At 38.6% G+C, this 22,600-nt stretch overlaps 1 protein-coding gene and 1 non-coding gene across 2 annotated transcripts in view; both read right to left on the bottom strand.

The window, feature by feature from the left end:
* PIK3C3 (phosphatidylinositol 3-kinase catalytic subunit type 3) overlaps positions 1 to 22,600 on the bottom strand; it is a 161,715-nt gene that overhangs the window by 111,907 nt on the left and 27,208 nt on the right. The gene's annotated exons all lie outside the window — the stretch shown is intronic.
* On the bottom strand, positions 13,392 to 13,464 carry TRNAC-ACA (transfer RNA cysteine (anticodon ACA)). Its single transcript has one exon. It is a non-coding gene; the product is annotated as a tRNA-Cys (tRNA).

The raw sequence follows: 22,600 nt of genomic DNA on the forward strand, positions 1-22,600 counted from the left end.
GGCTCAATGGTAAAGAATCCAACTGTAATTCAGGAGCCACAGGAGATGTGGGTTCAATTCCTGGGTCTAGAAGATCCCCTGGAGGAGGGCATGCAACCCACTACAGTATTCTTGCCTAAAAATCCCATATACAGAAGAGCCTTGTGGGCTACAGACCATAGGGTCGCAAAGAGTCGGACATGACTGAAGCAACTTAGCACACACTCAAGCACTTGCATAGTATATTTCTAGCTTTTCTATTTGAATACTAAAAGATGACTATTCTCAACCTTACAAATAGCAACCAAAGAATGCATGGTCAAGGATGGTAGTACCATAAACTGGTATAACCATTTCGGAGTACAAGTTTAAATTACCTGAGATATATTAGTATTTGTGCATCACTGTTTCCAATACGGAAAACATAGACATAAAAGAATGTAAATGTCTATCAACAATGGGAACTGTTAAAGTAAACTATGGTACACATACTAAGAAATACTTCAAGCAAAAAGAAAGAAGTCTTTATAACCTGCTAGGAAAGATTACTATGACTGTTGAATACAAAAGCAACTGCAGAGGTTCCCTGGTAGCTCAGTGGTAACGAATCTGCCAGCCAAAGCAGGAGACACAGGTTCGATCCCTGCGCCCACATGTCGTGGAGCAACTAAACCTGTGAATCACAACCAATGAACCTAAGCTTCCAGAACCTGAAAGCTGAAACTACTGAAGCCCGCGGGCTTAGAGCCTGTATTCCGCAACCCGAGAAGCCACCACAGTGGGATTTCCCAGGTAAGATGAGTAGGTCACCATGTCCTTCTCCAGGGTATCTTCCCAAACCAGGGATCAAACCCACATCTCCTGCACTGGCAGGCAGATTCTTTATCACTAAGCCATCAGGAAAGCTTATTTATCTGATACTATGTAAAAAAGCACCCCGAAAGTTGAGTGACTTAACATATATCTTAATTGTCATAATAAAGAAGGCTGAGTTCCAAGAATTGATGCTTTCTAATCGCAGTGCTGGAGAAGAATCTTAAGAGTCCCTTGGACAGCAAGGAGATCAAACCCAGTCCATCCTAAAGGAAACCAACCCTGAATGTTCATTTGAAGGACTGATGCTCAAGATGAAGCTCCAATACTTTGGCCACCTTATGTGAGGAGCCAATTCATAGGAAAAGATCTTGATACTGAGAATGATTGCGAGCAGGAGAAGGGGGCGACAGGATGACATGGTTGGATGGCATCACCGACTCAATGAACGTGAGTTTAAGCAAGCTCAAGGAGATAGTGAAGGACAGGAAAGCCTGGTGTGCTGCAGTCCATGGGGTCACAAAGAGTCAGACACAACTGAGCAACTGAACAACAACAATATGTGGAGACATCAAGAAGTCATTTTCTTGAGGAATTCTGGATATTTTTTAATTAGTCTAACAGTCTCTCATGTGATAGCTGGAGCTGGACTGTCCAAGACTGCTTCACTCACAATTCTAACACCTTTGTGGGAAAGGGTGAGCTCAGCTGGGAAACCAGGGTGGTGGGGGCCTCTATCTTTCTGAAGGTATTCTCAGTGCTGCTCCCTCTTCAAGTAGTCTTTCAACACAGAAACTCCAACAAGGCAGCCAGACTTCTTACATGGTGGCTCATTACTCCTCAAAGTGCAAAAACAAAAGCCTTCGGGTTGTCTTAAAGTTTAGTTATGGAACAGGCAAGCATCACTTCAGCTGCATCATGTTAGTTAAAATGAGTCACAGAGTTAAGTGCAGATCCAACATGAAAGCATGAGAATTGTGAAGCATGTTTCTTTCCCTGAGGGTCATCTTTGGAAACTAGCTACTACAGCACTTACTAGATAACATAAGCATAAAACAAATCACTCAATTGCAAATGAGCAAGAGGAGAGAATCTGAAGATGGCAAAGCTGGCTCGTAACTAGACTTTAGGCATCAAGTAAAGTCTAGAATCTATCACAGTTACTAATGATTAAGCCTTTCCTTTTCCAAAATAAGTTCCTACAACTCTCCAACTGACATGCTAACTCCAGCCACCCATTTCAGTTCTCCAGATCATAAGGCCTGTAAGACATGATGCAGATTAAATAATTTAATATTAGATGAAAAATTTTACTAAAACTTTAGAAAACTATAGAGCACTGTGCATATTGTAAGCAGCTGTTATTAGCCCATAATCTATGTCACTTCATCTCTACAGGTGCTGATGACTATGTAGACAGACTTGGGTGGTTTTCACCAGTCCGAAGCAGCTTCCAGTTGTCTCCAGTCTGAGAATATCTAGAAATAATGAAGACCAATAATGAACCTGGACAATTTAGATTTCATTTAGGGTCTGAAATGTCAATGACCTAGATCTCCTAGATGAGAAAACCTGCATTCTGTTAAACAGCAGGGTGAAACTAGTGCAATCTGTCTCAAATTGCTTGTGAAGATACAATCCTCACCAAGGTGCTCATCCTAAATAGTAGCCAGGTCAAGGTATCAGTAAGAGTCATTCTTTCTTTTTAAGAAACATAGATTTCTACAGAATTCACAAGAAGTCATATAGAGGTTGGAAAAGAAGCCCACTGTCACAGAAATAATAGTATCGTTATTGAGCTCTAACTTAACTAGATGGGGAAACAGTGGAAACAGTGTCAGACTTTATTTTTTGGGCTCCAAAATCACTGCAGATGGTGACTTGCAGCCATGAAATTAAAAGACGCTTACTCCTTGGAAGGAAAGTTATGACCAACCTAGATAACGTATTCAAAAGCAGAGACATTACTTTGCCAACAAAGGTCCGTCTAGTCAAGGCTATGGTTTTTCCAGTGGTCATGTATGGATGTGAAAGCTGGACTGTGAAGAAGGCTGAGCGCCAAAGAATTGATGCTTTTGAACTGTGGTGTTGGAGAACACTCTTGAGAGTCCCTTAGACTGCAAGGAGATCCAACCAATCCATTCTGAAGGAGATCAGCCCTGGGATTTCTTTGGAAGGAATGATGCTAAAGCTGAAACTCCAGTACTTTGGCCACCTCATGCAAAGAGTTGACTCATTGGAAAAGACCCTGACTCTGGGAGGGACTGGGGGCAGGAGGAGAAGGGGACGACAGAGGATGAGATGGCTGGATGGCATCACTGACTCGATGGACATGAGTCTGAGTGAACTCCAGGAGTTGGTGATGGACAGGGAGGCCTGGCATGCTGCGATTCATGGGGTCGCAAAGAGTCGGACACAACTGAGCAACTGAACTGAACTTAACTAAGAATTAAACATCAAGTGGTTTTAAAAGCTATTTAAATAAAAGACTCTGTAAGAACCAAATAAAAACATTACAGGAAACTGCTTGGAGTACAAATAATGTATATCAGATTTAATGCGAGGACAGACATATACTTAAGGAAGATGCTTCAGGTGAGTATGTATTCAATACAAGTACCAAGAAGAGAACTTAGAAGTAGGCCAGCTTGCTACACTGTATATAGACAAGGAACAGCAGAGAAAAAGAATGTCAAGCCGGATAGCTATCCCTGGGAACACACACTTCCACGATTACCACAACTCACAAGTCATTGCTCCTTATGCATATCTACCCTACCAGACCATAAGCTTCTTGAGTGCTGGAGCTATGAATGGTTGACAGAACCTAGCATTTATTCATTCAATTATTTACATTTATTGACAGAAATTCTAAATGAAAGGGTGACATAACACAAAATTAATGCTTGTATACTCTGCAATTCTGTTTAAGAGCTTTGGGAAGTGAATGAGGGGCAAGGAGGAGGAAGTGACACTCAAAAGGAAACTGGAGAAAAGAATGTTCATGCTCTTAGTCACTTTTCTCTAGTACTTAGATAATTTCAACATGAATACATGTTAGTTTGTTGTTTTAAGTTACAAACTTCCATCAGGGTCCTCCACTCTGGAGATAACAGAAGCAAATTCTCTGCCTTAAAGAACTTAAGATAGGGGTGAGTTATTTATATGATAATGCCTGTATGTCCATATGATAAATGCTTATATGTCTCTGTTTTTCAGTTGCTAAGTCGTGTCTGACTGACTCTTTGGGACCCCCATGGACTGCAGTGAGTCAGGTTTCCCTGTCCTGCATATCTCCGGAGTTTGCTCAGACTCATGTCCATTGAGCGTGATGCCATCCAACCATCTTATCCTGCTGCCCCCTTCTCCTCCTGTCCTCACTCTTTCTCAGCATCAGGGTCTTTTCCAGTGAATCAGCTCTTCGCATCAGGTGGTCAAAGCTGGAGCTTCAGCATCAGATACACAAACTAAAACAGTAATATTAAAGTCATGAACAGGGTGACTGACAGAAAATAATGGGGGTTCTTGAGAAGGCCTCTCAGGCACATAACACTTAAGCAGAGACTTGAAGGATAAGAAATGAGTCAAACAAACAGGATGAAATCTTCCATGAAGAGGAAACAGCTTTACTTGTCAGGACATCAGAGAGCCTGATGTGTCTAGGTACTAAAGAGAGATCAGAATGGTAGCCCAGAGTGAATATTTAGGTAAATCAAGTCCTCGTCAAAGTGGAGAATTGTAAGATCAATATATACATAAGATGATTACTGGGAATCAGTTTTCTTGAGGTTCACCATGATCTGGATTTTTCCTTATAGTAAACAATACTCTTATAGCCTCAAGGAAGAAGGGGGCTTCCCAGGTGACTCAGTGGTAAAGAACCCTCCTACCAAGGAGAAACAAGAGACATGGGTTCGATTGCTGGGCCAGGAAGATCCCGTGGAGTAGGAAATGGCAACCTATTCCAGTATTCTTGCTTGGGTAATTCCATGGACAAAGGAGACTGGCAAGCTCTCTGATATCCTGACAAAGCTGTTTCCTCTGCAAGGAAGATTCCATCCTGTTTGTTGACTCACTCCTTATCCTTCAAGTCTCTGCTTAAATGAAGGAAGAAAGGGGAGAGTAAAAATAACTGAAAAACTTTTATCCATTTCAAATCTGCCTAGGAATCTGTAGGGAGGAAATAGGAAAAGATAGACTCAACTGGAGAGAAAATGGTAGGCTTTGTTGCTTTACAAGAGAAGATATAATAATTTACAAAGTTTAATATCTAGCTGTGATCCTGGTTTTAAGCACCCACATAACTCTATGACTATGTCTGATAATATGGAAATACAGCATATGAACACATATCAAACAAGCCACATAAAAACAATTTGAAGAATAATTCTCACTTTCTATGTTCAAGCTAGAGAAAATTTAAAGTGGATAAAGGCTTAACAACCACATAGAATTGCAAATAGTTTGAATAGCCAACCATAGAGGAGTGCTGAAACAAAGTATGGCATATCCAAGGCAATGGCACCCCACTCCAGTACTCTTGCCTGGAAAATCCCATGGATGGAGGAGCCTGGTGGGCTGCAGTCCATGGAGTCGCCAAGAGTTGGAGACGACTGAGCAACTTCACTTTCACTTTTCACTTTCATGCATTGGAGAAGGAAATGGCAAGCCACTCCACTGTTCTTGCCTGGAGAATCCCAGGGACAGGGGAGCCTGGTGGGCTGCCGTCTATGGGGTCGCACAGAGTTGGACACGACTGAAGTGACTTAGCAGCAGCAGCAGCAGCACATTACACAAAATCCTACAGTCTTTACAAATTATGCCATGAAAGAATCTTAAATGACCTGGAACAATTCTGAAACACCATTCATTTAAACACACATAATATGATCCCAAATTAAAAATATATACATTCATATATTACATAGATATATACATTTATTTACCAAAAGCATATTAACTAAAATATTAATAATGGTGACTATTGTGGGTAAAGAATTGGAGGTGATTTTTACAGCCTTTGTACTTCAACAATCTTTTACTAGTATAGATGTACATTATCTTGTAATGTTATTTAAAAACTAAACTTACTTTTAAAATAACTTTGAAGAAAATTCTGTTGAGAAAACCACAAAGATGAGCATTTATCAAGATGATGCTAATAAGGTTATTTTCCTTCATAATAAACTCAAAGAATAAGGATCAATCTGATTAATTTACCTCAAACACATGAAATGAAACCCAGGTATTAACGTAATTATTCTCTCTTAAATTACTTCTTCCAAGGGCCTTTCAACTAGATCCAACTAAAAACCCATGTAAATAAAATGATGCTGCTGCCTTATGGTTAATAAAACCGCCTATACAGCAAAATGTATAGGTTTAAGGTTTCAAACTTTACTCACATGGAGAAACTTTAAGAGGGGAGTTACAAGATAGGTGGCTTTTCCAAAGTAAGTAACTACACAACAGGTGATGCTTGGGTCGGATACACTGATGCTTTTTCAGGAAATCTAAGGAGAAAAAAGTGACCAAGCTGTGTTTTTTCCCCCCTCTGCCACTTGAAAAAACAAACAACACCCGCCCCACCCCAGTCTACTCTCATCACCAGACAGGAAACTTCCAGATTCAGACAGCCTATGTGAATGTTTAGAAATCGCTCTCTTGACACATTTATAGGAATACTGCCCAATAAAAAAGGCTGGAACTACCAAACCCAAGACTATTTTTTTCCACCATGATGATAAAGGGTTGTGTTTATTCAACTACTTCATATCTGATTGGAAAATCCTATGGGTGGAGGAGCCTGGAAGGCTTCAGTCCATGGGGTTGCGAAGAGTAGGACACGACTGAGCGACTTCACTTTCACTTTTCACTTTCATGCATTGGAGAAGGAAATGGCAACCCACTCCAGTGTTCTTGCCTGGAGAATCCCAGGGACGGGGGAGCCTGGTGTGCTGCCGTCTATGGGGTTGCACAGAGTCGGACATGACTGAAGTGACTCAGCAGCAGCAGCAGCATATCTGATTCATCTAAATCCTCTCAATTTAAATGTTATAACTCTTTTTAACAGGAAAGTTTTACTAAGCCTAGACTAGAACTGAGCAGAAGTACTCACTAAACAGAAAATCATTATTGGTCAGCTAATCTATCAATATTTGTAGGATGCACCATGGCTCACTGATATAGATTTCAATTGTTAAACAGTATAATTCTTTAATAATTTTTTAATGTGTCAAATCTGTTTCAAATCAAACACAAGTTACACAGTAATTTATAATTGAAAAAAAAATATAGTTGTATATAAGAATTTACTTGAACTGAGATTTAAAAAGGAGGTATATCTATATGTTAAGAGTTTGCATACACACCTACGGTACTTAATTCTTACAAGACAAGGAGTTTCTTCTACCTTCCTGATTAATTTCCTTAGCCACAGATTTTCAATTTTACTTTGAAATTTTACATGTGCATCTTATTCAGGACGAGTGGTATTTGTCTCATAAAAGTTGTTTTCAATTTAACTTCTCAGAGATTAGTCTTAAAAGCATATTATTGTGTAGTTTTCTGGCAAAAACTATAGCTGTGAAGACAGACAATAGATTTACAGAACATAAATCGATATTCTTTTAGGGCTTAATCTTTCACTGGTAAAAATGAATTTAGTCTACTTGCTACCATCAATTTCAATACAAATCTAAAAGTTTTGACAATCTTAGACATCAGTAGGCAAATCAAAGTGACTGATAAAAAACATTCTACCATGTATCATTAGGAATAAATTTGTAAGAGATTCCCACATTCTTTTATGACAGAAAAAAAGCCAACAGAATCAAAACCAATATGGTATTTTTAAAAGTTACACATACGATACAAAAACTTAAAGCTGAGGTACTTTTGATGACATCAGTGGTGCCACTAAACAAGTTTTACAGTTTTGAATAATTTTACAGAGACTTGTTTGACATTTGAAGGAAAAATCCCTAAGGATAACAGAATATTCATTTTTCCTCCTTCCCTCCTTCCCCTCCCAACTATTCTTCCTTCCTTCCCACTAAAAGCACACTGAAAAAGTAGTGTGTTAGACAATCTAATTGAGTTAGTTGACTTTGATCTTTTTCATCAGAATGCTTTTCATTGTGAGGGAATTAACCAAATAATTTCACTAAGTGGTAAATGAATTCCAAGATGTGTGACAAGAGGTGGTATAAACACACTGGTTGACTTAATATTATTATTTATTGTTTCCCCAGTTCTGCAAAGTTAAATGCCTGAGTTTTAAAATTATGTATGCAGTTAAATTTTTTATTTTTATTATAAAACAAAGTATGCAGAATAATGTAATAAGCATCCATGTATTCACTGTCAAAACTGAACATGTATTAACAGTTTGTCTTCTTTCACTCTTTTCAAAAAAGATTAAAAAAAAGCAAACCAAAGGTATTTGTAAAGACTTCCCTCATTCTTTGAATTTGCTTTTTTAAACTTAATGCTGTTTTTGACATGTATCTGTGTTAATCTACACAACTCAAATGCTTTCATTTAAATTGCTGTAGAGTATCCCAATATGAGTAAATGTATCATTTATTCTCCCAACAAGCTCAACATTTTGTGTTATTATCAGGGCTAAAGTGAATAAGTATGTATCTCCTTATGCCCATGAGTTTTTTTAGTGTAGAAATCTAAGCATGTAATTGCTGGATTTCCAAGATGAAAATCAATACCTTTCCTGATTGGTTTATGTCTAAATTTCATGTAGTTTTTCTTACTACTGCAAATATTCTTTAAACATTGTTATTTTTAGATTGGTGATACAAACTTTGGAATAGTTAACTGATGTCTGCTTAATTAATCTTGTATTTAACATTTCTTGACTAATTATTTGTAACAGTTTCTCTAACAGTTCTTTTGACTTTTCTATATGATCATCATCTGTAAATAATTCCTATCCCTTACCTCTATATATAGTTTCCTAATACTGACTAGTACAAGAAACTCTGGTACAGTGTCTAACCCGAGCAGTAGTAGAAACATCCTTATTTTGTTCCTGACTTTAATGAAAACGTGTCTTACATTTAATCATTTGGTAAGATGTTTGTTATCAGTTTTTGGTCTATCTCTTATATCAGGTTAAGAAAGTCATATTTTATTTTACCAAAACTTTATATGATGAATGTTTGTTGAAGTTTACCAAAAAATTGGTAAGACTGGGGATCCTTCTGACCGCATGTTATTTTCTCCTTCAATATGCAGGAGATAGTTAACACAGTGGGCTTGAAGCTCTAATTTCAGAAGGACCTGCTTGCAAAGACAGCCCTGGTCAATGTGTGAAAATCTGACTTCTGAAACATTCCCTAACTGGTACAGATGTTTCATTGTGGCACGGCTCTTCATACACTGTGATTTATGGTGAGCACCTGCTCTCTTTCTGGAAGGCTAGAATTTTTGCAGTTGAGGGCAAAGAATGTCTGTGTGACCAGACCCCCAGTAAAACCCCCAATTTCTGAGTCTAAAAGGCCTTTTTTCTAAAAGGCTTCATTTTAGTTTCTGGAGAAAGCAGCACTATCAAGTGAGTCTCTTCCTGGGCTGGGAAGGGGAAGAATAGAAAGCCCGTATATGGATTTCTCCAGACCCCACTACACCTCTTTACCTAACTGAACCATCTAGTTGTATATACTTACTGTGTTGCTTATAATCAATCTTAGCTGTGATTACAACTCCCTCTGAGTCCTGTGACTCCATCATCTCATTTTGGGGGACCCCTGAAACACTCAATGCAAAGAGCTGATTCATTGGAAAAGACCCTGATGCTGGGAAAAGATTGAGGGCAGGAGGAGAAGGGGACGACAGAGGATGAGATGGTTGGATGGCATCACTGACTCAATGGACATGGGTCTGGGTGGACTCCAGGAGTTGGTGATGGACAGGGAGGCCTGGTGTGCTGCGGTTCATGGGGTTGCAAAGAGTCAGACACAACTGAGTGACTGAACTGAATTGAAACACTCAATAATACAATAATAAGGTACAATAACAGATATCCTGTGTTAAACTGCTTCTGAAAAGTGTAGTCACTCAGTTGTGTCCAACTCTCTGCAACCCCATGGACTGTAGCCCACCAGGCTCCTCTGTCTATGGAATTCTCTAGGCTAGAAAACTGAAGGGGATTGCCATTTCCTTCTCCAGGGGATCTTCCCAACCCAGGGATTGAACATGGGTCTCCCGCATTGCAGGCAGATTCTTTATCGTCTAAGCCCCAAGGGAAGCCCCAAACTGCTTTTATGTAAACATTCTTGGAATAAATCATGTTTGGGCATGATGTATTTTTAATTGCTTGATTCAGTTTTCTAATTTTCTGCTGAAATTTACCATCTATAAGTGATAAGTGTCTAATTTTCCTTTCTTTCACTTTCCTTTTCTAGTTCATAGTCATACTGATCTCAGCAGGTTTTATACATCTAGCTTACAAAACCACCTGAGTTTGAAAAAAGGAGAATAAAGGGCTCACTATACAGCTATAGTAGCAAATAGTATCTTGGTTTCTATGTTTTGATCCCTTGATTTATGTTTTATAGTTTTATATTATTGTTTTATTTTTAAATTATCCTTTCAGTATTTTACTATCTGAATTTTTGGTGGATATATTCCAGTTGTTTGTTATAACTGAGTAGGGCTTCCCAAATTGTCATACTTATTTTACTGCTACTTCATATTATTAGCAATTTGTTGTGGGAGGATTCTCAGTTTATCTTAGTCTTCCACATGACTGAAACCAGAAATCAAACATTATTTGCTTATCTTCTATTGATGTTAGGGAAATCTAGAGAAAAGAGGGAATATATTAGAAAACATGGCAGAAAGCAAAGAAGAATTAAAGAGCCTCTTGATGAAAGTGAAAGAGCGGAGTGAAAAAGTTGGCTTAAAACTCAACATTTAGAAAACTAAGATCATGGCATCTGGTCCCATCACTTCATGGCAAATAGAGGGAGAAACAACGGAAACAGTGACAGACTTTATTTTGGAGGGCTCCAAAATCACTGCAGATGATAACTGCAGCCATAAAATTAAAAGACGCTTGCTCCATGGAAGAAAAGTTATGACCAACCTAGAGAGCACATTAAAAAGCAGAGATGTTACTTTGCCAACAAAGGTCCATCTAGTCAAAGCTGTGGTTTTTCCAGTAGTCATATATGGATGTGAGAGTTGGACTATAAAAAAAAGCTGAGCAGCAAGGAATTGTTGCTTTTGAACTGTGGTGTTGGAGAAGACAGCAAGGAGATCCAACCAGTTCATCCTAAAGGAAATCAATTCTGAATATTCATTGGAAGGACTGAAGCTGAAGCTGAAACTCCAATACTTTGGCCACTACATGTGAAGAACTGACTCATTAGAAAAGACCCTGATGCTGGGAAAGATTGAAGGCAGGAGGAGAAGGGGACAACAGAGGATGAAATGGTTGGATGGCATCACTGACTCAATGGACATGAGTTTGAGCAGGCTCTGGGATTTGGTGATGGACAGGGAAGCCTGGCATGCTGCAGTCCGTGCGGGTCACAAAGAGTCAGAAATGACTGAGTGAATAAACTGACTGACTGACTGAAATTTGGCAAATGTTTTGATTTTTGAAATGTGATTTATAAGCTAGATATCATTTTTGTTTATACATTGAAGAACAGATTATCAAAGTGATAATTTACATGGGTTTTTAAACCAATATCCACATTATGATATTTGCAGTTAGATTTTAGAGAAATGAGAAACATGGAATTTTCAGAGACATGGTTTGATAATTAAAAGCATTACCTTTAATTTTATGCTTTTAAAATTAATAGAACAAAATTTATGGAATATTTAAATAGTAATGAGTTTGAGTAAGTTCCGGGAGTTGGTGATGAACAGGGAAGCCTGGTGTGCATGGGGTCGCAAAGAGCTGAACACAACTGAGCAACTAAACCGACTGACTAAGGTACATTAAAACCGGGTAGAAAGACTGGCAGTCAAAACCCCTGATTTATAGCTCTCACAGTGGATCAATGACTAGCCAGGTATTTCTGTTTGTGAACATTTTTCATTGATATAATGTGGTCAGTTGGACTCCATTCTCTCTGTGAATTATAGGAATCATAACAGTGTCATCATCATCATGATATTTTTCAGCTGTTCTGAAAAGAAAAGAGACTATTTTCTCTACAGTATAGCAAGTGGATTAAGCATATTTGTCTTGGTTTCTGAACATATTTCTACCTTGAAGTAGCTTTGTGAATAAACTGATATTCTAGATAAAATTAGTTTAAGAAAATAAATTATTCAGTAGGACCTATTAATGATCTGTCTCCCTCATTATGATTATGTAATTAATCATTTTCAGAATATAACACAAAGTTCTTAGGTTTGGTTTATTCACTAAGTCATGTCCGACTCTTGTGACCCCATGGACTGTAGCCTGCCAGGCTCCTCTGTCCATGGGATTCTCCAGGCAAGAATACTGGAGTGGGTTGCCATTTCCTTTTCCAGGGGATCTTCCCCACTCAGGAATCAAACCCAGGTCTCCTGCACTGCAGGCAGATTCTTTACCACCTGAGCTATCTTAGGGCTTTTGGGGGGAAAGTTGGTATTCTTTGCAATGTCTGTCCTTGATTAGATCTCTTCACATGAAAAAAAAGTGTCCTTTCAGCCATATGTAAATCACTAAAGTTAGCACACTCCCTCACATCAAACACAAAAATAAAACTCAAAATGGCTTGAAGATTTCATTATAAGACATGACACTATAAAACTCCTGGAAGAGACTGTAGGCAAAACTTTCTCTGACATTAAGTCATAGCAGTTCTTTCTTAGATCAGTCTCCCAAAGCAAAAGAAATAAAAGCAAAAGTAAACAAATGGGACTGATTAAATTTGAAAGCTTTTATACAGCAAAGAAAATCATAAGCAAAATGGAAAGACAAACTATGGGAGAAAATATTTACAAATGATGTGCTTAATTTCCAAAATGTACAAACAGCTCATATAGCTCAAAAAACCCCAAACAATCCATTCAAAAAACAGGAAGAAGACCTAAACAGACATTTCTCTAGAGAAGACATAAAGAGAGCCAACAGGCACATGAAAAGATACTCAACACTGCTAATTATTAGAGAAATGCAAATCAAAACTACAATAATAAATTACCTCACACCAATCTAATGGTCATCATTAAAAAGTCTACAAATAATAAATGCTGGAGAGGGTGTGGAGAAGAGATGCTGATGGACAGGTAAATTGGTGTGGCCACTATGGAAAACATTCCAAGTGCTTTAGAAAACTAAAAATAAGAGTTACCATATAATTCAGCAATCCCACTCCTGGTCATGTATCCAGAAAAGATGAAAACTAGTTCAAAGAGATACATGCACCCCAAGGTTGATAGCAGCACTATTTACAACAGCCAAAACACAGCAGTGTTCATCTACAGATCAATCAATAAAGATATGTGCATGCATGCTCAGTCAGTCCTGTCTGACTTTGCAACCCTGTGAACTGAAGCCTGCTAGGCTCCTCTGCCCATGGGATTTTCCAGGCAAGAATACTGGAGTGGGTTGCCACTGTCTTCTCCAGAGGATCTTCCCAACCCAGGGATCGAACCTGGGTCTCCTGCTTTGTAGGCAGACGCTTTTACCGTCTGGGCCACCCGGGAAGTCTTTGGTTAAGGACAGTTCATTTATAGCACAGATATTTATTTGCTCATTCAGCACAGGAAAATCACTGTTTCTTGACTCACCATCTTCTATGCTATACCTGAGGACCTATAGGAATATATCAGGGTTGGCCAAAAAGTTCCTTCAGTAAAAATGACCTAATTTTTCATTTTCACCATGAACTTTACCAAACAATGTATTCACCATTCTGTTCTACTACCTTCTGCCATTTTAAAAGCAACTTCATAACTCCATCTTCCCCAAACACCTTATCTTCATAAGCAAAGAACTGTTCCAAGTGCCCTTTCTATAGTCTTCCAGGGAACTGAAATTTTTCCACTAATAGAATTGTGTAAATACCAAAATAAATGGAAATCCAAAGATGAATACCACAGATGACTCAGAACTTCCCAGCCAAGCTTTAACAGTCTTTGTCTGTCATCAAAGAAACATACAATCTTGCAATATCCTGATGGGAGATTATGCATTTTCTGTTGACTAATTCTGACACTTTTTATAAAGGGCTGCCTTCAGTTGGTCTAACTGGGAGCAAAACTAATCGTTCGGTTTTCCAGAAGGAGCTCATAATAGAGCACTCCCTTCCAATCCCACCAGATACACAACATTACTTTCTTTGGACGAAGGCAGGTCTTTGGTGTGGTTGGTGGTGGTTCACTTCACTTGCCCCACGATCTCTTCTGTTCTACATTATTGTACAGTATCAATTTGTCATTGCCTATCACAATTTGTTTTAAAAACGAAACACTGTCATTACACTTCAGTAGAGAATAGCATATAAAATATAGTCAAGAAGGGTTTTTTTTTTTAATGCGAAAGTAAAATGTCAATGTGATTAACATGACCATGCTGATGCAGATGATTTTCAATGCTTGATATGGATATTTTCTGTGTGTTGGCTATCTCCTGAGTACAGGCTATCTCCTGTAGCATTGACTGTACTCAAATAATGTCTCAATGTTATCGCTATCAACTTTAACTGGTCTAACTGACTTTGGAGAATCCTTTAGTGAGAAATTTGCAGCATGAAACACTGCAAACCACTTCTGACATGTTTGGTCAGTCACAGCCCCTTCTCCATCCACTACACAATCTTTTTGTGTGTGTGTTTCAGTTGCATTTTTACTTTTCTTGAAAAACTAAAGCATAATAAGCTGAAAATGTTACTTTTTTCCCTTCATCTTCACTATTAAAATGGCTACACAAAAACTCACCAATTTTGAATAAAAGCTTTTTTTAAAAAAGAGATCAAATCAAGATGGTGTAGTTAAAGGAAGTATGCTCATCTCCTCCTGTGAGAGCCCCAAAATCCCAACTAGCTGTTGAACAACCATCAACAGGACGACCCTGGAAACCACACACAAAAAGATACCCTATATTCCAAGAAAAAGGAGAAGCCACAATGAAATGGTAGGATCACAACAAAATCAAATCCTGTACATACTGGGTGGGGTCTAGTGGCTTACTGTTTCATAATTTAAAAAACTAAAAACCAGATAAAGGGACATGTTGCCAAAAGAAAACAAAAGTTTGCTTTTTTTTTTTTTTTTGCACACTGATATGACTGCTGTCACAATATAATCTAACAAAATTGTTCTGAATGAAGTTAAAGACAAGCAAGAGCCATCTTACAGAAAAAAACAAACAAACATTAAGGCCAACCAATTACATTTTTTCATTTCATACTCTGCCTCTTCTACCTTTCAACTTTAACATTCTTGATAATAATGAAATTCTCTCAGTTCAGTTCAGTTGCTCAGTCATGTCCAACTCCTTGCAATCCCACAGACTGCATCACACCAGGCTTCCCTGTCCTTCATCAATTCCCAGAGTTTGCTCAAACTCATGTCCATTGAGTCGGTGATGCCACCCAACCATCTCATCCTCTGCTGTCCCCTTCTCCTCCTGCCTTCAGTCTTTACCAGCATCAGGGTCCTTTCAAATAAGTCAGTTCTTCACATCAGGTGGCCAAAGTATTGGAGTTTCAGCTTCAGCATCAATCCTTACAATGAATATTCAGGACTGATTTCCTTTAGGATGGACTGGTTGGATCTCCTTGCAGTCAAAGGACTCTCAAGAGTCTTCTCCAACACCACAGTTCAAAAGCATCAATTCTTCAGTGCTCAGCTTTCTTTGTAGTCCAACTCTCACATCCATACATGATTACTGGAAAAGCCATAGCCTTGACTAGATGGACCTTTGTTGGCAAAGTAATGTCTCTACTTTTTAACATTCTCTACGCAAACTAATTCTTCACAACCCTAAATCTAAAACATGATACTGATACTTATCTTTAGAAAGGTATTTATAAAAAGGATTTAAAGACCTGATTTCAGGTCCTGGTAAAACAATTTTCTGTTTACTTGAATCATTAAAATACAGCACTTAACCTCTCTAAGCTTCTATCCTTTCAGGAGTTTAAAAACAATGTACATTTCATGAGGATAAAAACAGTGTATATTACAAAGCCAATCATTACACTTGTTAGATTCAAATGAAAGCAAAGCAAATAAGATCAAATAAGAACAGCTAACATTTATGAGTGCTCAGTACTGTCTAGGAAGCACTACTACGAACAAGCTGGTGGAAGTGATGGCATCTGAGCATAGCTATTTAAAATCCTAAGATGCTGTTAAAGTGCTACATTCAACATGTCAGCAAATTTGGGAAACTTAACAGTGGCCACAGGACTGGAAAAGGTCGGTGTCCATTCCAATCCCAAAGAAGGGCAATACCAAAGAAGGTTCAAACTAACACACGATTATGTTCATTTCACATGTCAGCAAGGTTATGCTTGAACTCTTTCAAACTAGGTTTCAGGAGTATGTGAACTGAGACCTTCCAGAGGTACAAGCTAGAATTCGAAAAGGCGGAGGAACTAGAGATCAAATTGCCAACATTCACTGGATTGTAGAAAAACCAAGGAAATTCCAGAAAAACATCTACTTCTGCTTCACTGACTACACTAAAGCCTTTGTGTGGATCACAACAAACTGTGGGAAATTCTTAGAGATGGGAGTACCGGACCATGTTACTTGTCTCCTAAGAAACCTATATATGCGGGTAAAAAAGCAACAGTTAAAACGAGACATGGAACAATGTACTGGTTCTAAACTGGCAATGGAGTACAACAGGCCATATAGTGAGTATCACTATGCTTATTTAACTTCTATGCAGAATGTGCTGTGTGCTTAGTTGCTCAGTCGTGTCCCACTCTTTGCCACCCCTTGGACTGTAGCCCGCCAGGCTCCCCTGTCCATGAGGATTCTCCTGGCAAGTATAGTGGAGTGGGCTGTCATGCCCTCCTTCAGGGGATCTTCCCAATCCAGGGATTGAACCCAGGTCTCCTGCATTGCAGGCAGATTCTTTATTATCTGAGCCACCAAGGAAGCCAAGCTGGATGAATCACATGCTGGTATTAAGATTGCCAGAAGAAATACCAACAACCTCAGATATGCAGGATGCCACCCTAATGGCAGAAAAGGAAGAACAACTGAAGAGCCTCTTGATAAATGTGAAAGAGGAGAGTGGAAAAGCAACAACTTTCAAAAAACTAAGATCATGGCATCCAGCATCACTCAGATCAGATCAGATCACATCAGTTGCCCAGTCGTGTCCGACTCTTTGCGACCCCATGAATTGCAGCACGCCAGGCCTCCCTATCCATCACCAACTCCCGGAGTTCACTGAGACTCATGTCCATCGAGTCAGTGATGCCATCCAGCCATCTCATCCTCTGTCGTCCCCTTCTCCTCCTGCCCCCAATCCCTCCCAGCATCAGAGTCTTTTCCAATGAGTCAACTCTTCGCACGAGGTGGCCAAAGTACTGGAGTTTCAGCTTTAGCAGAATTCCTTCCAAAGAAATCCCAGGGCCGATCTCCTTCAGAATGGACTGGTTGGATCCCCTTGCAGTCCAAGGGACTCTTCAAGACTCTTCTCCAACACCACAGTTCAAAAGCATCAATTCTTCGGCGCTCAGCCTTCTTCACAGTCCAACTCTCACATCCATACATGACCACAGGAAAAACCATAGCCTTGACTAGACGGACCTTTGTTGGCAAAGTAATGTCTCTGCTTTTGAATATGCTATCTAGGTTGGTCTTAATGGCAAACCGAGGAAAAGTAGAAACAGTGATAGACTTTATTTTCTTGTGCTCCAAAATCACTGCGGAAGGTGACTGTAGCCATGAAATTAAAAGACACTTGCTCCTTGGAAAAAAAGCTATGACAAACCTAGATAGCACATTAAAAAGCAGAGATACTACTTTTCTGACAAAAGGCTGTATAGTCAAAGCTATGGTTTTTCTGGGATTCCCTGGGGGCTCAGACCGTAGAGAATCCTCCTGCAATCCCGGGAGACATGGGTTCAAACCTTGGGTCAGGAAGATTCTCTGAAGAAGGGAATGGCCACCCACTTCAGTATTCTTGCCTGGAAAATTCCATGTGCAGAGAAGCCTGGAGGGCTACAGTCTCTGTGGTCAGAAAGAGTCAGATGTGACTAAGTGACTAACACACTTAGTTTTTCCAGTAGTCATGTACAGATGTGAGAGTTGGACCATAAAGAAGGCTGAGTGACCATGAATTGATGCTTTTGAACTGTAGTGCTGGAGAAGACTTTTTGGCATCCCTTGGACTGCAAGGAGATCAAACCAGTCAATCCTAAAGGAAATCAACCCTGAATATTCATCCGAAGGACTAATGCTAAAGCTGAAGTTTCAACAGTTTTGCCACTTGAGGCAAATGGTCGACTCACTGGAAAAGACCCTGAAGCTGGTAAAGACTGAGGGCAGGAGGAGAAGGGAGCAATAGAGGTAAGATGGTTAGATAGTATCACCAACTCAATGGACATGAGTTTGAGCAAACTCTGGGAAATAGTGAACAACAGGGAGGCCTGGCGTGCTGTAGTCCACAGGGTCGCAAAGTGTCAGACATGACTCAGCGACTGAACAACGGTCCCATAATATGTTAAATCCTTTAACTATTTATTTAACCTCATTTATATCTAGTCTTCATAGAAACTCAAAAAAGTAGATATAATAATTACTCCTATTCATAGATGAGGAATTCATGACCTCGTAAAGGTTAAGTAGCTATCCAATATCACAAGTGAACAAGACACAATTGGAATTTGAATGAAAACCAGTCTCCATTTTAGTTCCTGATCCATGCTAAAGGGTTTTAGCGCTATTAATGCTGTTTATACATGCAAGGTGATTATTACTATTTTAGTATTACTCAAAATGTCACTAATAATAACAGTTTCAACCTGGTAATCTAGTTCTTAAATCTCCAACATTTAGGAGTGCATCAGCAACAAGAAGAAGTGATGATGGTGGCACTAAAGAGGACTTGTCCACATACTTAAAATCTCAGTGAACTCCTCTAAATTCATACCTCAAGACAAGTACCCATTCAATGCAGTTCATTCTATGTAAAATATTTACTTTCAAGGGTAAATATTTCAGCAGGTCAATTAGTACTGTAAAATAATTTAAATAGCCTCAATTTCATTTCATAAAATTTTGTAACAAGAAAATTTCTTAGTTACCTTAATCTCAGTTGTAAAGGATTATTTTGTGATCATGATAATTAGTCAATGTTTATTGAAAACATACAGTATATTCAAGAAACTAGAGAAATGATGTCAAGAGAAAAAGAGGAAAAGAACTTTAAAGATTTCCTCAAACTGAGAGAAATATCTCACAAGCTTTCTAGCTCCTTCAGGGTCCTTCATGATTAAGAAATTAATAATCTCCTGAAGACTAATTTAATTTGCAACTTGCCTTGAAAAATGGTGTCCTGGGTAACAGGCACAAGTAGCATGGTTACCATAAAGATAATATGGTTGCTCACTATTTAAAAATTATTAAATTGGCATTCAAGACCACTGCTGCTCAACAGAACTTGCTCAACAGAACTTTCAGCAATAATGGAAATATTCCCCTACCTGCACTGCCTACTAGGTAACCACTAGCCACATGTGGCTATTGAGCACTTGAAATGTGATTATGGTAACAAAGCAACTGATTTTAAATTTATTTAATTTTAATTAAGTTGCCATATGTGAATTGAGGCTATTATGACAGTACAGGTCTACATCATAAGGTTAAAAATAACCCCTTGAATTGATTGGCATGAACCTATGTTCAAGATACTAACTTTTTCTGGATGAAGTAAAATAAATCCAGTTCCTGCGGTTACAAACCTGAGTCTGATTCTGGACCCACAATTACCCCTTCAAGGCACTCGAGGGGTCAGCCTGACACATAACCACATCCTACCACGACTTCTCTGCAGCAGCAGTCATCTGTACCCTCTCCCTAAGAGTGCCTACCCTATCTTGTCGCACAAAGCATTTTTCAAATAGTCCTTACTTTCTTTTGCCTCCTCTTAATCAAATTGACAGAAACTAAAGCACATTCCAAAGGCAACAAGCAGAGCTGCTAAAATGAAGACAGTGGAGATGGAAGCTTTTATCTAAAGACATGAACTCAAATATAAATCAAACACTACAACTTAGTAGTCACATCCAAAACCCCAGGTGGATATGCATCCTAGCCATAAAACTCTTAAAATATGACAAGCTGAAAAATGGAGCTGAAAAATGGAGCTCAAGTAACACCCACAATTATTAAAAGGTTGGTTCACAGACAACCAAAGGGTAATAAAATGCCCAAGAGGTCTGGCCTTTTATTATTTTCACAAATCAATTCTAACAGAAAGTTACTACACATTAATAAAAATTAATTGGGGAAATTTAGAGATGGGAAAGAGAAGACAATGAGGAAAATGGGGGAAAGAGTATATTTCAATACATTCACTATCTTCCTGTTCCCTACTAAGTCTAAGAAATTCAAGTTATACAAAGTAAGAACTAAACTGAAGACTATTGAGTTGTTTCCTTTTCTTACACTCAATTTTTCCTCAAACGAAAATTAGGCATGTTCAAAAAATGATGTAAAATCATTAAAAGTTAACTCCACAAAAACTATTCCAGGAGTATTTAAACTCTTAAAAAATGTTAAACCTAGATATCAGGCTTTTAAACTTCAATTATTCAAATTGCAGTTATAATTTACTTTCAGATTCTATCAATAAGAATTAGAATATTTAGTACAGCTTGAGTTTGAGGTTCTTTGCTTAGTAATTATATAACACTGTCTTTTCACAGGCCATTTAAAAAGTTCATCTTCATTTCCCAGCTCTCTTATCCTATTAACTGGAAGCAGCCAAGACTAAAGCAGTTCTTTAACTGAATAAACTCTCTTAATCTGTAGTTTGAAAACTGTCACTTTGCTATTTATTTTGGCTTACAGGATGCATGGAAACTACACTTTAAGATACACTGTGTATTATTTAATAATAATACGCTGTGTATTTAATAATACACAGTGTATTATTAAGATTAATACACACCATTTTATGTTTAAGCTGATCAACAGGAAGGTAGCAGAGAGCAATGAGAGGCGGTCCCTTCAACTAACCATCCAAGAGCCCCATAACCTCACCAAGCAATTTACCAGTCCCTCCCCTGATATGCCCACCAGTACTCCAAAAATAGTCAGGAGACTTTAAACACCCCCGCACCGGCCCTACTGTCAGGACTTTCCCTACCCTAGCATACTGACACACCCCTAACTATCCAGTACTAAGGTAACCTTTGGTGGCCATTGGACTTTAACTGCTCATAAATATTCCTTGAAAACATACATCTAATTGTAACAGACTGAATTATGTGAAGGACATGCGCAGTAGAGCATCCTTCCATATTACTATAACTTGCAGCAGTTACTCAACAAACTCCCTGGATTATGCAAATGATCCTGCCTTAAAAACTCTTGTACCCCAACCCTCCAGGGAAATTTGTCTCCCTTGACGGCCCTCTCTCATGAAGTGTTCTCTCTGTTCTTTGTGTGCACTTAGTCGGGTCCAACTCTTTGCAATTTGTTCTTTCTTTCCTTATTGTTAATAAACCTTCTTGCAATGGGGTAAGACCTTAAATTCTTTGCATCCCTACCAAGAGCCAAGGCCCACAGGAGGAAGTCTCCAGATTCCTTCTGCTAACAAAGCCACCTTCTTAACAATTAGAAACAATCAGAGTAAATTCAGTGGCTGAAAAATCAAAGTACAATACGAAAGAAATCGTTCAGTTCTAACCACTTGAACATCATCTATTAGAATACTCATTTCTTTTCTTAAAATGATAGTGAGAAACAGAAGTATCTGTTCCTTTTACATGAAAATGGAAAAATGAGCACAGACATTCTTTCCCCAGGTTTTAAAAGTATATTGCACCACAGACAGTTTCAAAATATTTTGTAGATGAGAATGACAATCTAACAGGACAAACTTTTTAACGTGGAACCGGAAAACTGAGAGGAAGAGAGGAGGGAGAAAGAGCTACTGTGGCATAATTTAAAGAAAAAACAATACCAAAATACATTTTAAGTTCAGAGCATACCTAGTATCAAAGTGTACTCTCTTTGATAAGTTTAGAAATTAAGATCACAACAAATATCAAAGTATACTTTTTCTGGTATAACAGAAAGGAAATATTCAGGAAGCCAGTCTGAAAAATTTAAGTCAAGAAACAGGCACTAATCAAACAACAACAAAAACAAAATCTAAGAGCATAGCCAGATCATTCGCTAAAGCAGGTCCTAAACAATGCTTTACTCCAGGCATATGTTTTACAGAAAAAAAGGAATGGCATGAACAACAGTGCCACAACTGGCAAACGATGACTGCGTGTTTTTTCTTCTACTAAGGTGGAGAGAAAAAAATCCCCATTATTTGCTATGTCAGTGCTTTTAGAATCATAGAATATGAACCGCTACACAGGAGTATAAAATGAAGTAGGGCAAAAGCTAACAGGGTTTCTCAAGAGAACAGACTGGTCATAGCAAACACTATTTCCAACAGCTCAAGAGAAGACTCTACACATGGACATCACCAGATGGTCAATACCGAAATCAGATTTATTGTACTCTTTGCAGCCAATGATGGAGAAGCTCAATACAGTCGATAAAAACAAGGCCTGGAGCTGACTGTGACTCAGATCATGAGCTCCTTACTACAAAATTCAGGCTTAAACTGAAGAAAGTAGGGAAAACCATT

This window comes from Bos javanicus, chromosome 24 (assembly GCF_032452875.1).
Source record: "Bos javanicus breed banteng chromosome 24, ARS-OSU_banteng_1.0, whole genome shotgun sequence".
Lineage (NCBI taxonomy): Eukaryota > Metazoa > Chordata > Mammalia > Artiodactyla > Bovidae > Bos > Bos javanicus.